General features: G+C 48.1%; 1 pseudogene; it reads left to right on the top strand.

Annotated features, from left to right (window-relative positions):
- The first annotated feature begins 745 nt into the window (after window positions 1-745).
- The window catches only part of LOC144774079 (uncharacterized), a 30485-nt pseudogene continuing 20555 nt past the window's right edge, over window positions 746-10675 (top strand).

Here is a 10675-nt window from a genome sequence, read left to right as displayed (position 1 = left end):
ATGTGCGTGGTAAAGGCACTGGCTGGTAAAGGCATGACGTGGGAAATGATACATGGGGGTCAAGGCCTGCGATGTAAAATCATGCAACCCTTCGGGACCCCCTGCTGCTGCTTCAAAAGCCCTCTCTAAGCCCTCTGTGTACCGCAGACTTACACACGGTGTCTTTGCACTGAAGGGCAGTCCAGATAACAACGCGGAGGCGTGACTGGCCTCAACCAACAGCTAAGAAATGCTTTTAATTTTAAACCGCAGAAGAAGGAAGAATCCGTCGGTAAGAGCAAGCCCAGTCACTTCCTCAGCTCCCAGCGCGCCCCAGAGCACGCCTTGCTCCTCGTCACCGAACGAACGCAGACGGCGAGATAAAAGGCAGGAGGGGGCAGATAGAGTGACGGAGAGGAGAGAGCGAGGGAAGGAGAGAGACTGATAGAGGGGCGAGAGTGCGAGAAACAGCCGGGGAGAACCGGAGAACTAAGGGAGCAAGGCAGAGAGAGTCAGCGAGAGAAAGGCACAGAAAGAGAGAGAACGAGGGTTGGAAAGGACCAAGAGAAAGAGTTATCGAGAGGGAAGGAGAGCAGGAGTTAGAAAGGGAAACTGAAAGAGAAACAGAGGCAGAGGGGAGAAATATACAGGAGAGGAGGAAGAGGGGAGAGAGAAGCAGCGAAAGAAGGAGAAGGACTTGAGAGTGAGGGGCTGGAGAGAGAGGGAGCGACAACGAGAGGGCGACGGAGAGAGGGTGAGAGAGAATTTGAGAGCTGGTAGTGATAAAGATAGAGAGAGACAGAAAAATAAGGAAAGAGAGGTCCACGGAGAGGACAGTGATCCAGAGAGCAAAGAACAGAGGACGGGAGAGACCGAGAGAGGGAGAGAGGAGGGCGCCAGCGTGAGATAGAGAGAAGACAGAGAGGAAGAGAGAGCGGAAGGAAAGAAAGATAAAAGAGCGTGAGAGACACGGAAAAGCAGAGTGTAAGGGACATCCAGAGAAAGGAAGGTCGAACCGTGCACCATGGCTGCCCCTCCCATCAGTCTGAGAGAGGACCAATGGGAAGGCTCTAAGCCTGGCAAGTTTTTCCAGAGCGGGCGCTTCTTGAAGATTGCTGAGATAGAGCAGGCCCTGAGCAGGAAGGAAGCTGCTGGTGCCGTCAGGGGATGGAGGTTCGAGTCTGACCATGCTCCGCAACATCACAGCTCAGAGGGATAATCCCATCATGCACTGCATGATGGAGAACCCAGCCTGCCTCGAGGTCTCCAGGCTGCAGCATGTCACTGGGATGGCAGGCTTCCAAGGGATCATGGAAGATGGACACTTCACAGGAAAACCAAAAAATATACCAAAAAACAACACTGCAGAATGGATGCGCATCTCATGGTGGAGCGTTGATGTCCCCAAGGAAACGATTAGCTCAATCAAAGCAGCAGGTGTCGCGGGGCTTCCTCGCAGTAGTGCGCCAGAGTCCTCGATGAAGACGATGTGCGACCAGTTCGCCAATTCCCCTGTCTTCAAGGATGGGTCTCGCTATGGGAACTTCAAGGTTTCCTTCCCGGTGGAGGATCTGGTCACCGCGTACCAGGACCAGCACTGCATTGGTGGGCCGCCGGTGTTCCGGATCCTTGGTACCTGGACCTACCAGCAGGAGATACTCCATGCCGTCCTGGTCCATGGACCACAGTATGATAGCTGGTTCCAAGATCTGCCAAAGATCACACGCGACTCTCAAGAGACGGCCTACCAGACAGAGGATGGTGTCTTCATGTTCAACTTGGAGTCCACCAGCAACACGTTCACGCTAACAATTGGCAGCCAGGGAGAAGTGGAGGAAGGCAGCAGCCAATCACAGTGTGTCTGGAACAACCCCAGCTTCGCCTTCTTTCTCCCTGACGGGAAACCTCTCAAGCTGGACATATCCAAGGAGAACCTAAGTGCCTGCAACGACGTAGAGCCTCTCATGAAAAGCACAGGGCCTAGAGTGCATATCCAATTGGCAACAGGACTTATCCAGAAACACTTTCCAGCTCGACGTGGCCGCCAAAGCACCTAGCATGGAATTTCAACCCTTGCAAGTAAGTGCACTATCAGATATCAATACGCTATTCATTTGTGTCAATCGAAGCGTGGTAATACTGTATACAACTAGGAAGACGTGAGCATACGAAAAAATCAGATATTACATTCTGGTGACCAAGAGTACAAAGCAGACCAGTTGAGAGGGAGTGGGTGCAAATGGAACCAGGTACCATACATTGATAAGAGGGAGTAAGTTCAAGAGTCCAGGTACTAGGTGCAGGTGAGAGGGACTGAGTGCAAGAGGCCAGGTATTATATACTGGTGACGCGTCAATAAGTACAAAGAACACCAGGTATCATGTATACGAGACGAAGAAATGGGTGCAGTAGCGCCCAGGTATTATGTTGTGGAGAACTGTGGCTCAATGGTTAGAGCAGTAGACCCTGATGCAGAGGTCTGGCCAGGGACCAGGGTTCAATTCCTGTCTCGGCGTGTCTCGGGCTCAATTTCCTTGGACCTGATAATTCTTGCATCGGTGCCTGTTCTAACCATGGGTCCCACGCTGCAACTCTGGGCAATAGCTTGCTTAATCTCCACAATGGCCCAACAGCGCTGGGATGCCCAGGAGTAGGCATTTCACAGGGAAAAGCCAGGAAGGATTCCACAGTGGTATACGTATAGCGCCAAGACACTCATGAGTATAAGTGTGCTTTACAAGTACGAATCATTTCATGTACAGGTGATGAGGGAATGAGTAACACAGAGACCAGGTATCATGTACAGGTGAAGAGGGAATCAGTGCATCAGTGCATCAGAGACAGGGTTTTATCTACAGGTGAAGGGTGAATGAGTACTATGCACTATGGTGCAAAGGTGTGCACGTCACACTCGGCAGTTCGATTGTGTGCCGACACTACAGAGAGAAGGAGACTGCCATATCTCTGTAGATATAACGCTTACCTGCTCTCCTTGTTCTGCAGCCCTGCCACTTTGGTGGCTGAGCAGCTTCGGGTGACCCTTTTGGTAATATGGGCTGTGGAGTGATACGAACTACCCCTTTTCCTAAACTCAGATTCTTGGGCACATTCTAAAACTGTATTTCTTCATACCCATTTTGTATTCACCTGTGCCCAGATTTCAAAATTTTTCATCATGGTTACATCACTTTTTTAGCGCAGCAACAACATCAAATGTTAGTCAAGATTTACAAAGCCACACAACGGACAATTTGCGCCCCCTGCCAGGGCTTTGTAAAAAAAAATTAAACCGACACAGCACCTTGCACCGCGCCACATTGCACTGTGTTGGGGAGGTGTTACATGGGTACAGCACGGGAGTTCCTCTGCATCCATCCATGTATTATGACGCAAATCCAGATTTATGAAAAGCAGTAAAACAGGGTTTGCGCCAAAATGGTGCTCCTGCTCAACAGAGGTGTAACAAGAAGAAACATCTTTATTTCTCATTCTTACTTCCTCTTGCCTTGTGTGTTGCATTTTGCAGCACACTCGGAATACACCTCCAAGGATGGTTTTTGTGGAGAAAGGTATCCCTTTCTGTACAAAAACCACCCTGCCCATATTGCAGTGACCCTTGCACCGTGTACAAGGTTGCCTGCGTTGGCGAGAGGCCTCTACTGGCACCATGAGAGGACAGAAGTGGAGTATATTCTAGCAGATATAGCGCCTTTCTGCTTTCTCCCTTTCACACAAGCTGCCTTGCTGTGTTGCGATGCATGAAAGGTTAGTAATCATGGCCTCAAATTTACTTGATAAATTGATGCATGGCCGAAACACAATGAAAAAGGATCGGAAGCTTTGGCGTGATCGATGGCTCTAGGTATTACCTCTTTTTGCACAACAGAGAAATACTTTGGGGCTTATTCACAAGCCCCTTGCGCCACTTTTGCATCACTTTTCTCATGTTAAAAGTGACGCAAAAGTGGAACAAGGGGCTTATAAATAAGCCCCTACATATCTTTGTACCTGTGACTGATGCCATGGTATACTATTTTTCTAAATCAGCCTTCAGTGCAAAAAGTTACAGGTGAACACATTGTCACCTATTTCTATTTTAATTCCTTACTTTCACTTTTTTTAAATTGAATTTTTAGTTTCTTTGAAATAAACAGGAGTGTTCTACGTACATGACCCCTTGCTGAATTCAGAATTTTGTCTACTTTCTAAAAATGTATAACTTTCGAGGTCCCCCATGGTTTTCACATCTCTTTCCCACAGAAGCTGCACGTTGGTAGAAACAGCCAGAATAGGAAATATTAACCATTTAGTGCAGAAGAAACCTTATGCATGTGCAGGTCTTTACTTGTAAACAAAAGATGGAAACCCAACAACAATTTAACAAGACAGCAAAGTAAAACAAATGAGCTTGCAGAGGTGATAGTAAATAGCCTAAGAATGTCATATAGACAAACAGGACTCAGTCCCTAAACAAAAAAGCCATAAATCGGCTCTTAAAACGTCATTGTTTCAGCAAAGTGAATTCATCAAACGTGACAGGTTGTTTCTGAAGTGCTAAAGAATTACTTGAGCATCATCACTAAGGAAACAAGCACTGGCATAGCCAATAGGTCTCGCCTTTGGGACCTTGTAAGTGTTTAGCCAGAGCTATTGGCAATGTATTTAAGGTATGTTGTAGAGCAGTGTGGCTGCTATGCTTCATACTGAAAACTTGGTGTTCAATTTCTGCTTAGTGTAGTGGCATGGGGGCAGTGGCACGGTGTGGAATGTAGTGGTGTGTTGTTATATAGTGTGTGTTGGTGGGATGCATGTGGTTAGTGTGTTTTGCTGGGGTGTATGTGGGTGGTAGACACATCCTTAAAAAAAATAAAATCACTAATTGTAATTAGATTAATTTTGTTTGTCTGCAAACTATTAAAAGGGCAATACGATCAAATGTGATATACATCTCCCTATGGACCATTGTAACATGTTTAGAATAGTGAACTTTTAATTGAAAACAACAAAACTACTGGCCTGTCGGTAATGTTTAAGTTTATATACTTGTAATGGCAGTTACTGATTAAGACAGCAAAGGGTTTTATAATTATAAAGTTGAAATATTAGCATATAATGAGCTGTACGCTAAAGTTGGCTGCATTGCCCTTCTAATCAACTGCTAGCAAACCGTAATAAAATAATGATAGTGCTTTATATGCAGATTACTGGCAGTGGGCCTGTAGCTTTTGTAAATGAATAAATCCCAGTAACAGGATCTTGTGAGTTAAGCATGGTCACAAATACATATTTGAAATAAATTATAAATGGTTTGGCCGTTTAGTTTGGAAAGCCATTTGAAATGTAATATTTGTACTGGTTGAGCGCTAAACATAATATACATTTTTAACAAAATTTAAATGGATAATGCTTTAAATAGAAAGTTTGCAGGAGGGACAAACACCAACTTCAGCCACACCACGCAGCCCCTCTGGACAGACCACCACTGTGTACACTTCACCTTCAACACCACCACCGCACCCAAGCCCGCCCCGCGGCCGCCATGTAGGAACTGGAGTAAGGTCACAGAGGAGCACCTCAACATCACCCTCTCCCACGACCCCCCTCCACCACGACCGAGGCTAACTCTGCTGACAAAGAACTACACCACTGGATTACCAGCTGCGCAGACAAGCTTGCACCCCTCCGCCACTCCGACAGACAATGCCCCCTGAGGGCTGCCTAGTTCACCACCGACCTCCAAGAAGCCAGGCGCTCCTGCTGAAGTCTCGAGAAACTCTGGAGAAACAGGAAAACCTCAGAAGACCTGGACACCTACAGGAACACCATGACCGAATACCACCAGAGCCATCAAGAGGACACAGAACAAAATCCACACCAACACCAGCAACGCAAAGGAACTCTTCAACGTCATACAGCAGTTCACCAAACCCCCCAGTGAAGTCACAGATGTCACACCATCCCAGGACCTCTGCAACAAGCTCAGCTCCTACTTCCACCTGTAAATCAAGGGCCTTTATGACAACTTCATCGAAAAGACTCCAGACACCACCCTCCCCTCCGCTATAGACAACCAGCCCACCCTCACCACCTGGAAACCAGCTACCACTGAAGATACCAACATGACCATGAAGAACACCTACTCAGGAGCCCCCACAGACCCCTGCCCGCCGCACATCTACCACAGAGCCACCGCCGGCATAGCACCCAAACTATGCCGGACCATTAGCACCTCCTTCGAATCCGACATCTTCTCTGACGACTGGAAGCAGACAGAAGTCAAGCTCCTCCTCAAGAGACCCTCGGCTGACCCGACGGACCTGACAAACTACCTGCCCATTTCTCTCCTTCCTTTCGCAGCCATAGTCACTGAGAGATTCATCAACGCCCAGCTGACCACCTTCATCAAAAAGAACGCCATCCTCGACTCCTCCCAGTCTGTATTCCACAGCAACCACAGCACCAAGACCGCCATTCTTGCCGCCACCGATGATATCCGAATGCTACTCGACTAGGGCCACACTGCGGCCCTCATCCTTCTAGACCTCTCCGCAGCCTTCAACACCGTCTCCCACAGCACTCTTGTCGCCAGACTCCACGACGCCGGCATACGGGGAACTGCCCTCGACTGGATCTGCTCTTTTCTCACCAGCAGAACCCAAAGGATCAGACTCCCACCCTTCCTCTCAGAATGCACAGAGATCAACTGTGGAGTACCCCAAGGATCTTCGCTCAGCCCCCCACTCTTCAATATCTACATGGCCCCCCTCACCGCCATCGTCAGACAGCATGGGCACAGCATAGTATCCTACGCTGATGACACCCAACTCATCCTCTCCCTCAAGAAGAACCCTGAAAACACCAGACTCTGCTTCCAGGAAGGAATGAAAGATGTTGCAGCCTGGATGAGCAACACCTGCCTAAACCTCAACTCAGAGAAGACAGAGGTCCTTGTCCTTGGACCCTCCCCACAGCGTGGGACAACACCTGGTGGGTCTCCACTCTCGGAAACCCACCCACTCCTACAGACCACACCCGCAACCTCAGCATCATTCTAGACTCCTCCCTCTCCATGACCTGCCAGATCAATGCCGTCGCCTCCACCTGTTTCAACTCCCTCCGCATCCTCCGCAAGACCTTCAAATGGATGCCCCAGAATGCAGAAAGACTGTCACTCACGCACTCATATCCTGCAGACTGGACTACGGTAACAACTCCCAGCTACACATGCTCCAAACCATCCAGAACACCACAGGGAGACTCGTCCTCGGAACCCCACGACATGAGCGCATGACCCTGCACCAACAAGACTTCCACTGGCTTTCCATCGAGAAGAGAGTAACCTTCAAGCCCACAAATCCCTCCAACATCGGACCCACATACCTCAACAAAAGAGTCTCCTTCCATGTACCCAAAAGGAACCTCCGCTCTGCCGACTTCACCCTGAGAGAGACCCCATGCATCCGTAGAACCAGAGCAGGAGGAAGAGTCTTCTCCTACATCGCAGCAAAGACCTGGAACGAGCTCCCAGTCAACATCAGATGCTCCCCCACTCTGCACACCTTCAGGAAGAGCCTCAAGACCTGCCTCTTCGACTGATCCGGAGCTGCCCCACCCCCCAGCGCCTTGCGACCCTCATGGATGAGTAGCATGCTTTAAAAAACCTTGATTGATTGATTGATTGATAGATAGATAGATAGATAGATAGATAGATAGATAGATAGATAGATAGATAGATAGATAGATAGATAGATGGAGTGGCATAGAGTGAAGTGGCGTTGCATGGATTGGTGTTGCATTGAGTGGTGGTGTGTGTGGTAGCACTACATAGAGGTGAGTGATAGGGATAGAGCGGAGTGTAGTTGTGTAGAGTAGAGTGTGGTGCGGTGGCATGGAGTAAAGCAGAGTGGCATGGAGTAAAGCAGAGTGGCGTGGAGTAAAGCAGAGTGGCATGGATTAAAGCAGAGTGGCTTGGCATGGAGTAAAGCTGAGTGGAGTGATGTGGAGTAAAGCAGAGTGGAATGGCGTGGAGTACAGCAGAGAGGAGTAGCATGGAGTAAAGCAGAGTGGAGTGGTGTGTAGTTAAGCGGAGTGGTGTGTAGTTAAGTAGAGTGGTGTGGATTAAAGGAGAGTGGCATGGAGTAAAGTAGAGTGCGGTAGAGTAAAGCAGTGTGGTATTGAGCAGAGTGGAGTACAGTGGAGTGGAATAAATCAGAGATGGTTAGAGTAAAGCAGGCTGGATTGGCGTGGAGTAAAGTAGAGTGTTGTAGAGGAAAGCAGAGTGGCGGGGAGTAAAGGAGAGTTTGTTGGAGTAAAACAGAGTGGCGTTGAGTGGAGTAAAGCAGAGTGGTGTTGAGTGGAATGGAGTAAAGCAGAGTGGGGTAAAGTAGAGTGGAGTGGAATAAAGCAGAGTAGATTAAATTGGAGTGAAGTAAAGCAGAGTGGCATTGAGTGGAGTGAAGTAAAGCAGAGCAGCATTGAGTGGAGTGGAATGAAGTAGAGTGGAGTGGTGGAGTGGAGTAAAGCAGAGTGGCACTGAGTAGAGTGGAGTAGAGTAGAGCAGAGTGACATGGAGTAAAGCAGAGTGGCATTGAACGGAGTGGGATGGAGTAAAGTGGAGTGGAGTAAAGCGGAGTGGAGTAAAGCAGGGTAGAGTAAGGCAGGGTGGAGTAAAGCAGAGTGGAGGTGAGCATAGTGGAGTGGAGTAAAGCAGGGTAGAGTAAGGCAGGGTGGAGTAAAGCAGAGTGGAGGTGAGCATAGTGGAGTGGAGTAAAGTAGCGTGGCGTGGAGTAAAATAAAGTGGAGTTGAGAGGAATAAAGCAGGGTGGAGTAAAGCAGAGTGGAGTGGAGTAAAGCAGAAAGGTATTGAGTAGAGTGGTGTGGAGTAAAGCAGAGTGGAGTGGAGTAGAGTGGAGTGGAGTAAAGCAGAGTGGAGAAGAGTGGAGTGGATTGAAGGAGAGTGGAGAGCAGTGAAGCAGAGTGGAGTAAAGCAGTGTGGAGCAGAGTAAAGCAGAATGGAGTAAATTAGTGTGGCATTGTGTGTAGTGGAATAAAGCTGAGTGGCGTGGAGTATTGCTGAGTGGTGTTGAGCAGAGTGGCATGGAGTGAAGCAGAATGGCGTGGAGTAAAGCTGAACGGTGTGGAGTAAAGAAGAGTGGGTTGGAGTACAACAGAGTGGCTTTGAGTGGAGTAAAGCGGAGTAAAGCAGAGTGGAGTGGAGAAAAGCAGATTGGAATAGAGCAGAGTAGAGTTAAGCAGATTGGTGTAAAGCAGAACGTTGTTGAGTGGAATGCAGTAAAGCAGAGTGGAGCACAGAGGAGTGGAATAAAGCAGAGTGGAGTTGAATGGAGTAAAGCACAGTGGCGTTGAGTGTAGTGGAGTAAAGCAGAGTGGCGTGGAGTAAAGTAGAGTAACGTGGAGTAAAGTAGAGGTGTCGTTGAGTGGAGTGAAGTAAAGCAGAGTGGCTTTGAGTGGAGTGGAATTAAGTAGAGTGGAGTGGGGTAGTGGAGTAATGGAGAGTAGCACTGAGTAGAGTGGAGTAGAGCAGAGCGGCGTTGAGCGGAGTGGGATGGAATAAAGGGGAGTGGAGTAAAGAGGAGTGGAGTAAAGGGGAGTGGAGTAAAGGGGAGTGGAGTAAAGCAGAGTGGAGCAAAGCATAGTGGAGTAAAGTGTAGTGGAGGTGAGCATAGTGGAGGTGAGCGTAGTGGGGTAAAGCAGTGTGGCGTGGAGTAACGTAGAGTGGAGTTGAGTGGAGTAAAGCAGAGTGGAGTTAAGCAGAGTGGTGTTGAGTAGAGTGGCGTGGAATAAAGCAGAGTGGAGCACAGTAAAGCAGAGTGGAGTGGAGTAAATTAGAGCGGCGTTGCGTGGAGTGAATTAAAGCAGAGCAGCGTGGAGTATTGATGAGTGACGTTGAGCAGAGTGGCGTGGAGTAAAGCAGAGTGCCATGGAGTAAAGCAGAGTGGCATGGAGTAATTCAGAGCATGGTAGAGTAAAGCAGAGTCGGGTGGAATGGAGTAAAGCAGAGTACTTTGGATGAAATTACAGTGGTGTGGAGTAAAGTAGAGTGAAGTGGAGTAAAGCAGAGTGGCGTTGAATGGTGTAAAGCAGAGTGGAGCAAATTAGAGTGACATGGAGTAAAGCTGAGTGGTTTTGAGGAGTGGAGTAAAGCAGAGGGGGTTGGAGGAGTGGAGTAAAGCAGAGTGGTGTGGAGTAAATTAAAGTGTGGAGTCTGCATTCCCAGACACTCGAAGTAACTCAGCATGTTATTGACGTCAGTACAGGGTTTCAGATGTAAGGTAAACCATTGCTATTACGGCATCAATCAGGGAGACAAGGGTGGAGGAAATAAATAATGTGCTGATCCTGCAACAAACTTCCAGTCTTGTGATTAAGGTTGCCAGCTCATTCTCTTGACGTCCCAGACCGTACACAAATAAGCAGTCACCTAAAGCCGTACTTTCAGCACTGTCTGTGCATACTTCGAACAGCAAACATAAATAGAAAGAACTTTTATTGTGTTCTACGTCTGTCTGATCCATGGCTGATAATTAAAGGGAACAAAGACAGAAAGTCACATTTCAAATGAATGCATACTTATTTATTTCTAACCCTATTTAGTGTCAAGACGAGGTCTTTTCAGGCTCTTTAAACAACACATGGCATTTTTCTTTTGGCAACCCTACTTTATATTCCTTTTCAT

This window comes from Lissotriton helveticus, chromosome 8 (assembly GCF_964261635.1).
Source record: "Lissotriton helveticus chromosome 8, aLisHel1.1, whole genome shotgun sequence".
Lineage (NCBI taxonomy): Eukaryota > Metazoa > Chordata > Amphibia > Caudata > Salamandridae > Lissotriton > Lissotriton helveticus.
This window is presented reverse-complemented; position numbering and strand designations above follow the sequence as displayed.